Source organism: Bos grunniens, chromosome 11 (assembly GCF_055505025.1).
Source record: "Bos grunniens cultivar Pamir isolate PY7600 chromosome 11, Bosgru_T2T1.0, whole genome shotgun sequence".
Classification (NCBI taxonomy): Eukaryota; Metazoa; Chordata; class Mammalia; order Artiodactyla; family Bovidae; genus Bos; species Bos grunniens.
Window position 1 is genome coordinate 20,496,179 of NC_141175.1, and position 17,749 is coordinate 20,513,927.

Below are 17,749 nucleotides of genomic sequence, written 5' to 3' on the forward strand. Positions count from 1 at the left end.
GGAAGTTCATGGTTCACATATTGCTGAAGCCTGGCTTGGAGATCTTTGAGCATTACTTTACTAGCATGTGAGATGAGTGCAATTGTGCGGTAGTTTGAGCATTCTTTGCATTGCCTTTCTTTGGGATTGGAATGAAAGCTGACCTTTTCCAGTCCTGTGGCCACTGCTGAGTTTTCCAAGTTGGCTGGCATATTGAGTGCAGCACTTTCACAGCATCATCTTTCAGGATTTGGAATAGCTCAACTGGAATTCCATCACCTCCACTAGCTTTGTTCGTAGTGATGCTTTCTAAGGCCCACTTGACTTCACATTCCAGGATGTCTGGCTCTAGGTCAGTGATCACACCATCGTGATTATCTGGGCTGTGAAGATCTTTTTTGTACAGTTCTTCTGTGTATTCTTGCCATCTCTTCTTAATATCTTCTGCTTCTGTTAGGTCCATACCATTTCTGTCCTTTATCAAGCCCATCTTTGCATGAAATATTCCTTTGGTATCTCTGATTTTCTTGAAGAGATCTCTAGTTTTTCCCATTCTGTTGTTTTCCTCTATTTCTTTGCATTGATCGCTGAGGGAGGCTTTCTTATCTCTTCTTGCTATTCTTTGGAACTCTGCATTCAGATATTTATATCTTTCCTTTTCTCCTTTGCCTTTCACTTCTCTTCTTTTCACAGCTATTTGTAAGGCCTCCCCAGACAGCCATTTTGCTTTTTTGCATTTCTTTTCCATGGGAATGGTCTTGATCCCTGTCTCCTGTACAATGTCACGAACCTCATTCCATAGTTCATCAGGCACTCTATCAGATCTAGGCCCTTAAATCTATTTCTCACTTCCACTGTATAATCATAAGGGACTTGATTTAGGTCATACCTGAATGGTATAGTGGTTTTCCCTACTTTCTTCAATTTAAGTCTGAATTTGGCAATAAAAAGTTCATGATCTGAGCCACAGTCAGCTCCTGGTCTTGTTTTTGCTGACTGTATAGAGCTGCTCCAGCTTTGGCTGCAAAGAATATAATCAATCTGATTTCGATATTGACCATCTGGTGATGTCCATGTGTAGAGTCTTCTCTTGTGTTGTTGGAAGAGGGTGTTTGTTATGACCAGTGCCTTCTCTTGGCAAAACTCTATTAGTCTTTGCCCTGCTTCATTCCGTATTCCAAGGCCAAATTTGCCTGTTACTCCTGGTGTTTCTTGACTTCCTACTTTTGCATTCCAGTCCCCTATAATGAAAAGGACATCTTTTTTGGGTGTTAGTTCTAAAACGTCTTGTAGGTCTATAGTACAGTAGCTCAAACAGACTAAGACACGTGGCCATACCCAAAGGGTTCGTGTGATGGAGAAACCGCAAAGTCCGACGGCAGAGGCGTGAATGTAGGAGGGTAGGGCTGGGGCCAGTCATGCACTGACTGCTGCTCGGATTGACCCCAATGGACACAGCCCTTCCCCCTATGATGGGTCATGTCTGGATGACAAACCCACACCTGAGCCAGGGGGAGGGTCAGACACTCTGACAGATGCACCCCCAAACTGCATGGAATACCAGAATGAGGGGACAGCTTCCCAGCTGGAAAAGGGTGCTGGACAGACAAAACTCCACAACTTCCTCTACAAGCAGGAAGCTAGTAATGGCCTCCATGGGACAGAGGCCACCAAGGGATGTGAACCACCACCAAAGGCTTCAGGAACTCAGAGGGGACAATGCAATCTGGAGTGGCCAGGAAAGGTCTTTCTGGAATAAGGCACCCAAACTGAGCCCTAAGGGAGGAGGTGCATTGCAGGCAGAGGGAACCAGCTGTCCACAAGCAAGCAGGGGGTGGACCTCTATTCAGGGAGGTGAGTGCCTACAGCCAGGGTAGGGTTTGGGGGCAGGCCATGGGCAGATGCAGAGGGTAAAGGGGTCTGGAGTTTATTCCGAAGGCAATGGAAATCCTTCAAGGTCTTCCTCGCTGGCTCAGCGGGTAAAGAATCTGCTTGCCAAGGCAGGAGGCCCAGGAGACAGAGTCCCTGGGTCAGGAGGACCCACTTGAGGAGGGCAGGGCCTGGACAATCCCCATGGACAGAGGAGCCTGGCAGGCTACAATCCATGAGTTGCAAAAGAGTCGAATATGATTGAGTGGCTAAGCAGCAAGCAAGCAAAGGGCTTTAAGGAGGGGTGTGATGTGATCCCACCAGCCAGTAGGCAGGTGGCACTGATATCACCCCGGGGGATAAATGAGGGGTAGGGGGTCGCTGGTGCAAAAACTGGAGACCCTTAGGGGACGGAGCTGCTGAACTGGAGCTAGTACAGAGCGGATGCAGAGAGGGAATAAGTCAGGAGACATCCCGCACTGTTTAAGGACAAGAACGAGTTTCTCTCTGATGGAGATGAACAAGAGGAAGAGTCTAGAATGGAACCAAGTGTCCAGATAAGGACAGTCAGCTCACACGTCTCAGTGGCTCCCACCACGAAGCTTGTCTCCCACTCAAGCAGGGGTCCATCAGGATGTCCTGGGAAGCAGCTCTCCTGGGCTGCTGGCTGCAGAGACTTGGGGATCCAGGGGAGTCACTCACTATAACTCGTGGCTCCCCGAGGTCACCCTGGGAGTGACTCCTTCCACCCACTAGAAATTAAAGGAGGAAGAGGTGGGGAAAGGTGTTGCGGACCGAGCCTAGAAGATCCATAAATCACTCCTGCTGTAATTTCTCGAGCTCTGTCTCTTTCGCACGCTCACACCTGGGAGCCTGGGAAACACGGTCCAAACTGTGTGTCCAGGAAGAAGAGGCAGGGACTCGGTGGTCAGCTTGTGCCACGTTGGGTTTGGGGCCTAGGGGAACCCAGGCAGGGAAGACTGCAGGGCGAGGAAGTGTGGGGAGGAATGAACTGAATCTTGGGGGACATCTAATTGTGCATCTTTGTGAAATTGTGCTGCTGCTGCTGCTGCTAAGTCACTTCCATCGTGTCCGACTCTGTGAGACCCCATAGACAGCAGCCCACCAAGCTCCCCCGTCCCTGGGAATCTCCAGGCAAGAACACTGGAGTGGGCTGCCATTTCCTTCTCCAATGCATGAGAGTAGTGCACAAAGCCGAGGTGACAAACCTGGGGAGGAAGACCTCCGAGGCGGCTGTCAGCAGAGGAAGGACTTTGGGCAGGAGCCTGAGAATTCAAGTCCAAGGAACAGTGACCTGTATTCTGGGGACAGTGGGACCCATGGCAGACATTTGAGTGGAGGAGTAACCAGAGCCTTTTGAAGGGAAGACCTGCCCTGGGGGCGCAGTGTGGATAGAAAGGGGAGGGTCAGGAGGCCTGGGCCAGGTTAAAGGAGTGCTCCCTGAGCCCATGGGGAAGGGGTTTTTCTTGTTAATCACAAGAGGAAGCTTATTCCTTTTCTTGACAATTTTTGTTTCCTGATTAAAGCTAAATCCACTGAAAGGATTCTCTTTAACAGAAGTCTTCAGACATTAGAACTCAGGAGAGGAGGGTTGGTCTGGACTTAGGTGAACGGAGGCTTTCTTTTTTAGGTTTATCTTTTGTATGGGCTTCCCAGGTAGCTCAGCAGGTAAAGAGTCCACCTGCAATGCAGGAGTTGCAGGAGATGCGGGTTGGATCCCTGGGTCGGGAAGAGGACATGGCAGCCCACTCCAGTATGCTTGCCTGGAGAATTCCATGGACAGAGGAGCCTGGTGGGCTACAGTCCATGGGGTTGCAGAGTCAGACACGACTGAAGCGACTGAGCATAAATGCTTGCATGAATGAACCTTTTGTATGAACTTTGTGACTGCTGATGTTTTAACTTTCAGTCACAGCAGAGAAGAGAGGAAATTAATCATTTTTTCCTCTAATTGAGGCCTAATTTATTTTTCCTTTCATTTTCAATCCCTCATCTGTCATATACATCCTTTATTCTATTTTCAGATTCTTTGTCCTTTACAGCCCTCTCTAAGTCCCCCCTTCCTGCATTTATGTCTCTTGTTCTCTCTTGTCTGGTTTTGTTTGGGTATTTCCAAGGAAGGAGGGGTGATGAGAGTGAGGGGAAAGTCAGCTTTTAGAAAGTCGAATTCAAAGTCTGTTAAGAGTGGGCTGTGGGCAGGCCAAGGGGGACCGTCCAGGGAAATTTCGAAGCTTGGGTTAGCCTATGGGCCTGCAGGTACAGTCAGATGAGTTTCTGGGATCATGGGCCCCCCAGGCTGTTATAGCTATACGGGCCTAAGTTTTGAAGGAGTCAGGGCAGGGCAGGATATGGTGGGAGACTAGAGCTTCCAAAAGTTATGTGATTTATACAATCAGCTGAAGAGCCTCAGATCTGCCCTGTCCTGAGATCTCCACAGTTAGGACCTCTTTGCTCTGCATTGCAACACGATTCCAAAGGTTGACAGTCATCAGATGCCTTCCAAGGCGCAGGATCGGGAGGAAGTAGGGTGACACAGCCTCTGAATAAAGGAGGCCCCTGCCCGTCTCAGTCCCACCAGCAGCACCAGGTCCAAAGGCACTCAGACCACCTTGCATTTCTTGGGGAGTTCTGAGTATCATCCTTACCTGATCCTCACTAGGCCATACCTTCTGCAGGTCACAGTGTGGGGGCATTTGGCCTCCAGTTAATCATGACTTATCAAACTTGAGGATAATTTCTTTCCTGGAGAGTGGGTTCATTTCCTATAGCTGCAGCGACAAATGACTGCAAACTCGGTGGCTTAAGACAACACATATTCAAGATAGTGAGAAGACTCGATCCAGACTGGGAGAAGGTGTTTGCAAAAGACATAACGGATACAGGACTGTTATCCAAAACATACAAATAACTTTTAAAACTCAACAATAAGAAAACTAACAATCTGATTACAAAATGGGCCTAGGACCTTAACAGACACTTCAACAAAGCAGGCAGACGGATGGTAAGGAAGTGTATGAAAAGACACTTCACGGCGCATGTCAAATGTTAATTTGCACATCAGCAAACCGCAGATTAACACCTCCATGAGACACTACTGGACAACTCTCAGAAAGGCTAAAATCGAAGACAAGGACAACGCCAGATGCCGGAGAGGATGTGGAGTCACAGGAACCCTCATCCATCGCTGGTGGGAATATGAAATGGTACAATATCTGGAAGACAGTTTGGTGGTGTCTCACAAAACTCAGCAGACAATCCAGCAATTGTACTCCTTGGTATTTACCCAAAGGAGCTGAGACCTTGTGTCCACACAAAACCCGCACATGGATGTTTACAGCAGCTTTATTCATGATTGCCAAGACTTGGAAGCAACCAAGATGTACTTTAGCAGGTAAGTGGATAAATAAACTGTGGTGCATTCAGACAATGGGATGTTATTCAGCAAGAAAAAGAAATGAGCTATCAAGCCATGAAGGGACATAGAGGAAACAAATGCGTGTTAGTATAAGCGAAAGAAGTCAATCTGAAAAGGTTACTTGGTGTATGATTCCAACTATATGACATTCGAGAAAGGCAAAATGAGGGGGACAGTAAAAAGATCAGTGGTTGCCAGGGTTTGGGAGAAGGGAAGAATAAACAGGCAGAGCACCGAGGACTTTTAGGGCCATGAAACCACTGTGTACAATATTGTAAAGGTGGATATATGTTATTCGTTGGTGCTAATCCATAGAATGGGCAACACGAAGAGTGAACCTTAATGAAAGCTATAAACACTGGTGACAGGGATGCATCAGTGTAGGTTCATCAGTTGTAACAAATGTCCCACTCTGGGGGAGACAATGCTGATGATGAAAGTGAAAGTTAATCGTTCAGTCATGTCCAATTCTTTGCAAACCCATGGACTGTAGTCTGCCAGGCTCCTCTGAACATGGAATTCTCCAAGCAAGAATACTGGGGTGGGTTGCCATTTCCTCCTTCAGGGAATCTTCCCGACCCAGGGTTGGAACCTGGGTCTCCTATATTGTAGGCAGATTCTTAACCATCTGAACCATCAGATGGGGAGGTTGTATTTGTGTGGGGACAGAGAATTTGTGTTGTTATGGGAAATATCTGTACTTTCTGCTCAGTTTTGCTGTGAACGTAAAACTGTTCTAAAAAACAAGGTCTCTCGGGTCCCTTGTGGTCCAGTGGTTAAGACTTATGCTCCCAGTGCAGAGAGCATGGGTTCGATCTCTGGTCTGGCAAGACCTCACATGCCTGGGAGCAACTAAGCCCGTGGGCCACTACTGAACCTGCGCTCTAGTGCCCAGGAGCCGAGACTACTGAGCCCATGGGCCGTAACCACTGAAGCTCGCGAGCCTTAGAGCTCACGCTCTGCAACACAAGAAGCCACGGCAGTGAGAAGCCTGCCGCAGTGAAGACCCAGGGCAGCCAAAGTAAATAAATAAAAAAGTCTATCAAAAAACAAACACACCACACATTTGTTCTCTTAAGTCTGAAATCAGTTTCACGAGGCTGAAGCGCAGGTACCTTCGGGGTTCTGAGAGAGAACCATTTCCAGGCCTCTTCTCTTTCTAGAGCTGCATGCCTTGGCTCGTCCCTCCCTCCTCCAACTTCAAGGCCAACAGTGAAGCATCTTCAGGCCTCTCTGCTCTCTCATGTTGCATTCTCCTCTCTGGCAAAAGCTCCCTTTCTCTCTCTCCCTCATTTAAGGACACCTGTAGTTGTGTTTAGGTCCCACCTAGTAATTCGGGATAATTTCCTCATCTTAAGATCCCTTACTTAATCACACTCACGAAGACCCTCTTTTCGTATACGATCATGTTTATAGGCTTAGGGGTTAGGACGTGGATGGCTAGGTGGATGCCTTGGGTGGTGGGAGCACTAGCTGACCACACGTGGACGGGGGCCTGGGCCACATAGAAGCATGACAGGAACTTCCCTGCTGGTGCAGTGGTTAAGTCTCTGGGCTCCCAGTGCAAGGGACATAGATTCCATCCCTGATCAGGTAACTAAGATCCCATATGCTGTGCCACATGGCCTAAATAAATAACAAAAATTTTAAAAAATATATGGGAACGCTAATTTTAAAATAAAGTCAATAGGCTCAGAAGAGCTGGGGTTGTCCCACACCACTCTGGCCTTGCCCAGGGCTCGGCCCTCTGGGCTTTCAGGGTCTTCCTCAAGGGGTCACCTCCCCTGGAGGAGGAGTCCAGCTCACCTCTCTGAAGACGTTCTGCCCAGATTTGCCGAGAATTCCTGAACATTCCAGCAGCCTTAGCTACAAGTACCCAGTGGGCTCCGTTTTAAGCAAACCCAATATAGAAAACCCCACATGAGTCAGCCGCTATTCCCAGGCCAGATGAAAACCACACTTGGCAGCCAAGCCACCTTGCGGATCCTTTTCAACACATGTTTCCTGGTGCATTTAAAGTTTTCAGTCCAACAAACCCTTATTTGGTGCCAAGCGCTGGGATGGATACTGAGCTGGGGGCCCCAGAGAAAGACTCCTGTGGCTCTGAGAAGGCAGGAGCTGCGTTCTGGGCAGGGAGGGCCATCGCCCGGCAGAGGACACCTCTGCATGTCCCTGGAGCCATCACCTTCCTGAATTGGCTGAACTCAGCAGGATTTCCACCTGGCAGCTCTGTGTGGAGCAGAGCTCCCTGCCTGCTGGCACCACCCAGCTCATCTTCAGAGGCTGGAGATGCTGCCAAGAGAGAACCTCCCTCCGGGTCAAGTTACACCCCGGCTTGGCCGCGTAGCAGCTGCCCTGCGTGGACCAACCCCTCTCGGGGCTCTGCTCTCCATCTGCTTCTGGGAATTAGTCTTTGGGAACTAAGGTTTCCTGAGCTGTCAGCGTGGAACCTGGCAGCCTTCTTCCTCCTACATCTGGTGGGTGGCTCAGTGCCAGGACTTGGGCTGTAAGGACACGAAAGACCTCAGCCAGGTGGGAGGCAGACTCCCGGACAAAGTGCCACGGCGCTGTCCCCAGACTGAATGCACATGCTGGAGGGTGGTGGGAGAAGAGATATCCAGGGAGGCGATGAAGTGAGGCTGGGGCTGGTGAGCACGTCTGCAGGTGAGCATGCCCACCTGGTCAGGGGCCCCCTCCACCTCTGTCCCAGGGCCTGCACTTCAGCCTTTACGTTCCAGCTAGCGTTTTCCAGCACTGGTGCTGAGAGGACCCCACTGAATCTCCCTGCCAGTGATTATTATCATCCACGCCCCTGATTCTAAGAGGCCACCTACTGAAAATGGCAACCTACTCCAGTATTCTTGCCTGGAGAATTCCACGAGCAGAAGAACCTGGCAGGATATTGTCCATGGGGGTTGCAAAGAGTCGGACACGACTGAGCAACTAACACACACAGAAAGATGCACCTGCAATCTCAAAAGATCATGAAGAGAGGGGCTAGACCACATGCAATTATGAGATCCACTAGATTTTCACAGGCACCATCATGCATGTGTGTGGCTGAGGGGTTGAGGATGCAGCTTAGAATTAAGGAGATATAGTGAACGAATATGAAGCATGAGGTGAACCATATCTCAGAGAGCATAGTGCAGCAGTTCTCAAAGTCCAAGGGCACACCTGGGGTTCCCCAAGACCTTTACAAAGGATCTGCAGATCAAAACTATTACCATAGCAATAGTATGACACATTTGATTTCATTATTCTAGTTCTCTCCTGAAGGTACAGTGATGTTTCCCAAATGCGTACATGATTATAGTAAATTAAATGGGCAAGTATATTAATCCTTTACCAAGCTAGACATTAAAGTCATTTGCAAGACGATAAAAGAATGCCTGCCACTCTTCTCATTAAATGTGTTTTATTTTAGAAAATACAGACTTTTAAAAATTTAAAATGTTACTGTGTAACAGACATATTTTTAAGTTAATAAAAACATTTGAGATTTTAATTTCGAATTCCATATATTGATAAATATAATCCCCAAATAGAGTATCTTTTGAGTCCTCAATAATTTTTTAAAACATGTATTTATTTGTTTATTTATTTGTCTGTATCAGGACTTAGTTGTGACATGTGGGATCCAGTTCCCTGACCGGGGATTGAACCCTGGCCCCTTGCATTGGGAGCTCAGAGTCTTAGCCACTGGATTACCAGGGAAGTCCTGGGACCTCGATAATTTTGAAGAGTGGAAGGAGTCCTGACACCAGAAAATTTGAGAATGCTGGTCGGGGCCAGCCCCGCCAGAGCATAAAAGCTTTGCTGTGTCACACAGGGATGCTGCAGACAGCTCCAAGCCTGTGGCAGGAGACAGGGCTCGTGGGCAGGCTCAGCTGCACCAGGCCCACGAGGCTCTGGGCAAATCATGTGGTTTCTCTGGACCCCACCATCTCCTCCCCACACCCAGGGAGGTCTGGGGAAGGGAAGGAAAATCCAGAACCAGTGAGGACCCAAGAGGACGCTGAGTATGGCCAAGGGGCATGTGGCTTCGAAGCTGTAAGCTCCATACAGATATTGGCTCTACCGCCTTACATGTTGCTCCCTGGGTATCAGGAGTGTGTCACTAACAAGAAGCCAAAACTACAGAAGCTGTGTAAATGGCAGGCAGGGAGTGATTTCGTACACACACACAGACGTGCACACCTGCTGTGGGAGGCACTCTGGTGTTGGCCTGTTTCTGGCCCCCAGCTTTGGTGTAAGTCAGATGAGCCAGGTTTTCTGACTTTGGAAGGTGGGGAGGGAGTGAGGGTGCAGGGCAGGACAAGGCTGTTCCTCTCTGCTGGTCCTCAGTCTTGTTCCCAAGCAGATGGAGCTGGGACAAGCCTGGCAGCAAGAAGGGCCCCACTCTGTTATCTCCTGGGTGGACCCCCATGGTCCTTGGGCACGGGAGGCTGGACACCCGGGCACAGAGGGTCAAGGATGGAAGAAGCTCTGGCTGACTGGCTGGGTGACCTTGGGCATGTCCTTTCTTGTTCCAGGGCCTCAGTCCACCAGCCATGAAATGAGAGAGCTAGAGTCTGCTGTGGGGTCTAGACTTTCCACGGGGAGCTTTGCCCAGGTTTCTCAGGGCTTCTCCCAGAGGGAAGGTGCCCAGGAATCAAGCCCACAAGGCTTCCTGGCTCCACCTGGTGCCAGTCCCCTTCCTCAGACCAGCAAGGAGCCTCATCAGGTCAGCCTCACCCAAAATGCCCCAAGCCAGATCTTGCAAACTTGGCATCCCAGGCTGAGTGGGAAGTGTGTGTATGTGCCTGTGTGTGCCCTGCCTCTGTTTACACAAGAAGGACTTATCTATTTGGCTCCTCCTTGACCTCAGGAAAAGGCAGAGTCAGACCCCTCCCGACATCCTTTTAGCTCCCGCCCTTGAGGGAGGGCTCACCCTTGAGACCTCACAGGAGGGTGAACTACAGGACGTGCTTTCCTGGAGTCCTGAATGCCAGGCAGGGGTGTCATGACCATGCTCCCCTGCAGGAAAGAGGTTGCAAGCCTGCACCCCATTGTGAGCACATTTATTCATTCTCAGTATATACAAGCGTTCTTGTACTGATGTGTTATGTAAATTATGAAATGATTCCCAAATAGAAACTTTAAAAGGATGAATCAAATCGCACCAAGGAGCTGGTTTCTAACAATCAGTGGGCTGTCCCCCATCCACAACACCCCCAGGGGGTCTACGCTCTGCTTAAAACTTTAGAGAGATCCAACCTTCATCCTTCACCCTTGAGCTCAGGCTTTGTCTCCCTGCTGGCAGCATCAGCCTTTACCTGGCCCACGTCCTGGCTGTCCCCTCTGGGCAGTCTGCCAGGAACTCTTAGTCCTGAAGGAGGCCCCCAAGTCAGGCTCTAATGGCCCAGCCCCACTTTAGAGGTGGGGGGATCAGAGTACAGGGAATTCGGTAATGAGAGGAACTTGACCATGACCTCAGGAAGCTGAATCCATTCCTGTGTGTGCATATGCATGTGTGTGTGTATGTGTGCATGTGTATGTGTGTGTATGTGTGTGTATGCATATGTGTGTTCATGCAGATGTGTACCTATGAAACCATGTAACTCATTGGGACCTGAACCCACAGTCCTTTAACTGAGATCACACACTTGGTCTCAGGACCTAATGAAGCTCAGGTTCTTCATATCTCATGGCAGAAAGAAATTGGTGAGAGACAAAGTGACGGGTGAGAAAGGAGACACACAGTCCACAGACAGGGTGTGGACCATCTCAGTTGGTGAGAGTGACACCAGGGTATGCTGCTGCTGCTAACTCGCTTCAGTCGTGTCCGACTCTGTGCGACCCCATAGACGGCAGCCCACCAGGCTCCCCCGTCCCTGGGATTCTCCAGGCAAGAACACTGGAGTGGGTTGCCATTTCCTTCTCCAATGCATGAAAGTGAAAAGTGAAAGTGAAGTCACTCAGTCGTGTCCCACTCTAGCGACCCCATGGACTGCAGCCCACCAGGCTCCTCCATCCATGGGATTTTCCAGGCAAGAGTACTGGAGTGGGGTGCCATCGCCTTCTCTGGACACCAGGGTATGGGGTCATCCATTGTTAAAAGAGTGGGAATTTCATAGGTTAATGAGTGGGAGGAGCATTTCAGCAATTTGGGGGAAGGGACGGGGATTTCCAGGAGTTGGGCCATTGTCCACTTTTGGGTCTCTGGTCAGCCTCAGAGCCATCATGGCGCCCATGGGCATGTCACTGAGCTTGTTAATGTGTTCCAGTGAGCGTGTGCTGAGGCTCACGTTCTGCTGGAAGTCGACTCCTCTGCCATCTTGGACCTAGTTGATCCTAATCAGCTTGTGTTGTGTCCTTGGATGTATTCTTGTAAAGGTTGTGCCCTGCCCCCTGCCCTCCTGTCTCACCCACCCCCCTGCTTCCTGTGAGCAACTTCCTTCCTTTGTGAGTGTTAGATTAGAAGGATCACAGATGGACCTGCCTTCTTCCCAGGGACTGGAGTCAGACACCCAATGGCAGCAAACCTGGAGACCTCTGCCTGATGGGGCAGGTTCTTTCAAAAGGGGACAGCGTCCTGCAGGGCCAGACCCCACACAAGCCAGGCAGACAGCCTCCCCACACCCACCCCCTGGGTTGCACACCCAGCCCTGGTTTTCTCTTTTTCCTTCAGACCGTCTAGCCGATTCATATTTTCCAAAAGCCCTAGTGACCTCACCATCTCTTGTGGTTGTGGCTGGGTTAAAATTTTTTTTTTTTTCTAACTTCCTTTTACTCTTTCCAGCTGATTTAACTTTCCATGCTCAAGGCCAAATTACACACTAGCGACTCCCTACAGATGCAGTGGCAGCCATTGGTTCAGGCTGGGCTCTGAACGGGGAAATCCCAACCTCCTTCCCAGAGGCAGGAGCAAAGCTCTGAGAGGGAGAAGGCAGGGCTGGGGGTGGGGTGGGGGGCTGGGTACCAGGCACCCGGTCTTCAGGAAAGAGGGCTTCTCCTGCCCCACCCCACACGCTGCACTGAATGGCCATGGCCCCCGCCCCTCCGACTGTCCAGGCAGAGCTCATCTCCCCACCCTGCCGCCTCTTTACCAGGAAAACTTACTCATCGGTCAGGACTCAGTGCAGGCAGGGCCTGCTCTGGAAGCCCACTGGGGGCCCCCAGTTTGGAGGAGACACCCTTCCCTCGCTGTTGGGGTTGAACTGTGCTCCCTCTGCATTCATACTATCAAGTCCTAACCCCAGTAACTCAGAATGGGACTGGATTTGGAGAAAGGGCCCTAAAGAGGTAATTAGAGTGAAGTGAGGTCATGTGAATGGGCCTCAATCCAACATGACTGGTGTCCTTGTAAGAAGAGGAGATGAGGCTGCAGAGAAGTCAGACAGAGGGACGGCCACATGAGGACACGGGGAGAAGATGGCCAACTCCAAGCCAAGGAGGGCGACCCCAGGGACTGCCCCCCACCTCCCACCCCCTCCCACCGTGACACCTTGGTCTCAGACTTGCAGCCTCCAGAGATGTGAGGGAAGACATTTCTAGGGTGTAAGCCCCCTATCTGTTGACTAAGCCCCCCTCCCCCATTTGCTATGGCAGCCCCAGGAGACTAACACACCCCTCTGCCCTCCAGCCTCCCCGACCCTCGCCCTGCCAGCTAGCCCTGTGTTGAAATGCACCCCTTACCCCAATGTCCCCCTCTCTGGACGCTGACTTCCCCGGAGAAGAATTCATCTTGCCCTCAGGACCCAGATGTCTAGGTTCTTCCCAGATCATTTATCGGAGGGAACTAAGTTTTTATTCAAACACACACACTTTCTACAGCTCCCAAGGTCACAGAAGAAATGAGTAGTGAGCCTGAGCACACAGATTCTTCGACCTTCTCGAGAGTTCCAGGGGCACCCGACGGTACTTTTGACTGATGCTCTGCAGTCCTGGGTGATGCCCTCAGATACCACCGGCCCCTGGCCACAGAGCCTCCCCGGTGTCCTATGTCACTGGGATGTGACAGCTGCTAGTACTTGTCTTCGTGTGAATCCATTACATCCCCAAATCCACTTCTGTCCATTATGCTTCTTCCTAAAAATACCTGGTGTAATAAACATATGTATAATGCTAAAATGTGGATTTAAAGAGTTGTTTGTCTGAATGCTAAGTTAAATGCTTTGAAAAGGATTAATTCTAGGTGAGTTGCTTTCAATGTCTCGCTCCTGAATTAAGCTTGTTGCCATAGCCAGTCTCCAGGAGGGCCCTCTTGCTGTTCCCATCTTGTGTGACCCTCTCCCACACTGAATCGAGACTGCTCTGTGAGACTGAGGGGCAATGGCGTGACACTGAGTGTTTTCTGAGGTGAAGTCACAGAAGGTATTGCAGCTTCTGCCTGGTTTCTCCTGGGTCACTTGCTCTGGAGGCAGCCATCCTACCAAAAGGACACTCAAGCATCTTGGAGAGGCCCACGCAGAGCGGGGCTGAGGCCTCCCACTGCCAGCCGGCCCCAGGGCTGTGAGGGAGCAGATAGGGAGGTGGACCCTGCAGTGCCCCCGTCCTGCTCATGAGGGCAGCCCTAGCTGTCATCTGGCAGCAGCCTCATAAGAAATCCTGAGCAGACGTGTCTGGATGAGAAACGTTGCCCTCTATTTCAGCAAACAAACAATGTTACCTTCCATCGGGCCATCAGCAGACATGCACCCTGGTGGAACTTCAGGATGGAGAAAAGTAGGATACTGGCCTAAGATAAGATACATATGAAAGGAATCATTTCAGTAGCCCAGACTCTTGCCTCTGCCCATATACAGAAAAGCAGTATACTTTTCCTTAACTTTTCTATGTCGGTTTTTTGGCAATCAGTAGCAATACTTTTGGAGAAGGCAATGGCACCCCACTCCAGTACTCTTGCCTGGAAAATCCCATGGACAGAGGAGCCTGGTGGGCTGCAGTCCATGGGGTCGCTGAAGAGTCAGACACGACTGAGTGACTTCACTTTCACTTTTCACTTTCATGCATTGGAGAAGGAGATGGCAACCCATTCCAGTGTTCTTGCCTGGAGAATCCCAGGGATGGGGAAGCTTGGTGGGCTGCAGTCTATGGGGGTCGCACAGAGTCAGACACAACTGAGGCGACTTGGCAGCAGCAGCAATACTTTGGTTACATTTTTTTTTTTTTTCAATAAAAACTCTTATATGTCCTAGCTCCTCCCTTACCTCTTTGTCACAGTCCCTCAGAGCTTCCCGAGAGGCTGCCTCCTGGTATGGTCCTTGGTGTGTGCATGCATGCTCAGTTGCTAAGTCGTGTCTGACTCTTTGTGACCCTGTGGACCGTAGCCCACCAGGCTCCTCTGTCCATGGGATTCTCCAGGCAAGAATACTAGAGTGGGTTGCCAAGCCCTCCTCCACTGGATCTTCCCAACCCAGGGACTGAACCCTTATCTCCTGTGTCTCCTGCATTGCAAGCAGATTCTTTATGCACTGAACCACCTGGGAAGTCTACAGTCCTTAGGAAGTTCCCCAAATAAAACATAACTCTTTTGTATTGTCCGTTTTTTCCCAGTCGACACTAGTGCGGTCCAGTTGCTCCTGAATTCCTGGCCACAGACACTGAGACAGAAAGAACGATCCTCATTGCTTCCAGCCACTGAGGACTGAAGGGATTTGTAACATACAATGAATAGCCAGCACCCAAATCTATGATTTTTCCAGCAGTCACATACAGATATGAGAGTTGGGCCGTAAAGAAGGCTGAGGGCTGAAGAATTGATGCTTTTGAACTATCATGCTGGAGAAGACTCTTGAAAGTCCCTTGGACTGCAAGGAGATCCAACCAGTCAATCCTAAAGGAAATCAACACTGAAGATTCATTGGAAGGACTGATGCTAAAGCTGAAGCTCCAATACTTTGGCCATTTGATGCAGAGAGTTGACTCATTGGAAAAGACCCTGAGGCTGGGAAAGATTGAAGGTGGGTGGAGAACATGACAACAGAGGATGAAATGGTTGGATAGTATCACCGACTCAGTGGACATGATTTTGAACAAACTCCGAGAGATAGTGAAGGATAAGGAAGCCAAGTGTTCTTTAGTCCACGGGGTTGCAAAGAGTCAGACATGACTGAGCGGCTGAACAACAGCAACCAGCAGCCACAGGGAAGGGCTCTGTTAGAGAACCGAAGGAAAAATCATAACAGTCTAAAGAGTTTGCACTCAGGTTGTTTGAAGAGCTCTTTAGCCTTAAAGAAGCAGGAAGTAGGAGTCATAAGCAGTGCGGTGTGGGTGCTACTGATGTGAGAAGGCGACTCATGCTCCAGCCTCGTGACCCAGCTTCTGGGAGGCTTTGCCCTCACGTCACTCGACTGATGAATGTACTGTTACATGATTTAAGTTAAAGATGTTAAGGTATGCTTGAATTTTCAAAAATTATTTTCCACTGGGCCTCACTTTTTTATGAACTAAACCAACACCAGTCCAGAAAGATTGGGGAAAGAGAGTTTCCATGGGATTCTGTACATACAAGTGGATGGCCCATTGTGCATGGACCTGGAAGGTTGAATGTCAATCAAACACTAAAACATTTAATATATATGTAATTTATTTGGCTGTGTCGGGGCTTAGTTGTGGCAGGTGGATTCTTCATCGTGACGTGTGAGCTCAGTAGTTTCAGCCCTTAGGCTTGTCCGAAGCATGTAGGATCCTCTCTGACCAGAGTTGAAACACATGGTTTCTTAACCACTAGACCACCAGGGGGTACTTTCCTGGCGGTTCAGATGGTAAAGGATCCACCTGCAATGCAGAAGACCAGGGTTAGATCCCTAGGTGAAAAAGATTCCCTGGAAAAGGGACAGGCTACCCACTCCAGTATCCTTGCCTGGAGAATTCCATGGGCAGAGGAGCCTGGTGGTTTTAAATCATTTTGAGGGGCTTCCCTGGTGGCTCAGATGGTAAAGAATCTGCCTTAAATGTGGGAGACCTGGGTTCCATCCCTCGGTTGGGAAGATTCCCCTGGAGGAGGGGATGGCAACCCACTCCAGTACTCTTGCCTGGAGAATCCCTATGGACAGAGGAGCCTGGTAGGCTACAGTCCACCAGGGGTTGCAAAGAGTCAGACATGACTGAGCAACACAGCATAGCACAGACCACCAGGGAAGTCCCAAAATTATATTTTAAATGTCTAATTAGATAGCTTTACACAAAAAGGGCCACAATAGACTCTTTGACTTAATCTGGGTTCAAGTCCTCAAGTGGCTTAAATGAGTAAACCAGTAACACAGGTGGACCAGACCAGTAAGAAGAGAGTTCCCACGGAGTGCTTTCATCTGCTGGTGCGGCTTCCCCGCCTGTCCTTCCGCTCAGCTGTCGGCTTGGAGAGAACTGTATGTTTCTTCCCTTGAGTTTTCATGAACTGAAAGGGGTTGAGAAAAGACCTGGTAGCTCCCGCAGCCCGGGAGGGCGGCTGTGGCTGGTTTCACAGGCGCGTGGCTCCGTCTCTGCTTCCCTCTTGCATCTTCCCTGGTGCTTCTGCTCACCAGGCTCAGTTGCCTCCTCCCGGCTGCCACCCCAAATTGCCCCTTGCCCAGGCATCCCGCCACTTGCAGGCATCTTGTGGATGCCCACGGCTCGCCTTCCCCAGCCCTCCTTTCCTCCTTCCCCAGCCCTCTGCCTGGCAAATGGTGCCAGCACTTGCCCCTCTCCTAAGCCAGGAGCCTGAGCTTCTTGCCTCTTCTCTCCCATATTCCTCTCCCTTCCGATCAGAGACAGAGTCCTTCCCGTCCTGTCTGCCCTCTCCTCTCCCTCTCTGCTCTCAAGGCTCAAGTACCCACCAAAAGTGGCTGCCAGGGGGCCAGGACACCTGGATCCCAGTTTCTGCTCAGCTGGGCACCAGCTGTGGGGCCTCAGGCTGACCACTTCCCTCCTCCAACCCTCAATGTCTCTGTACTTAAGAATGCATTCACGTCTTCAGCAGACATCTGTGCGGTGGCATTGTCCTAGGAATTGTCTCCACTGGAGGATGCTCACACCTGGTGGGGAACATGCATTTAATCAGATAATCATCTGCCTGGTTAATTGATCACAATTGCTTGGGTGCTACTGACATGTAAAAGGGGGTGGATCCTACCTACTGGAGGGAGGTTCCAGCAAGCCACCTGACAGGTGACATCTAAGGATCAGGAGTCAGGCTGGAGGATCCTGGGGTGAGGGCAGAGCATTTCAGCAGAGACCGTGGTGGCTGTGGACGGCCTGAGGCTGACTGTGGGATGTTGGAGGAACAGGAAGAGGGCAACATGGGCTCTGCCTTGCCAGAGTGGGGAGATGAAGCTGGTGAGGTCATGGTGGGCGTTCAGGCAACACCTCATGGACCATATTATTAAGAGCAATGAGAGACTTTAGGGGTTTTACACAGGGGAGCAAAGTCATCTAATCAATGATCTGAGAGCTGATCTGTTCCACAGGGTGGAGTGGACGCCAGAACCAGAGAGAAGGTCT

General features: G+C 50.2%; 1 long non-coding RNA gene across 1 annotated transcript; it reads right to left on the reverse strand.

Annotated features, from left to right (window-relative positions):
- Positions 1-15,315: 15,315 nt before the first annotated feature.
- LOC147362707 (uncharacterized) lies at positions 15,316-17,277 on the reverse strand. The gene is made up of 3 exons (XR_015135685.1): positions 17,086-17,277; positions 16,548-16,667; positions 15,316-16,048 (listed from the first exon to the last, which is right to left on the reverse strand). It is a non-coding gene; the product is annotated as an uncharacterized LOC147362707 (long non-coding RNA).
- Between the last annotated feature and the right edge of the window lie 472 nt (positions 17,278-17,749).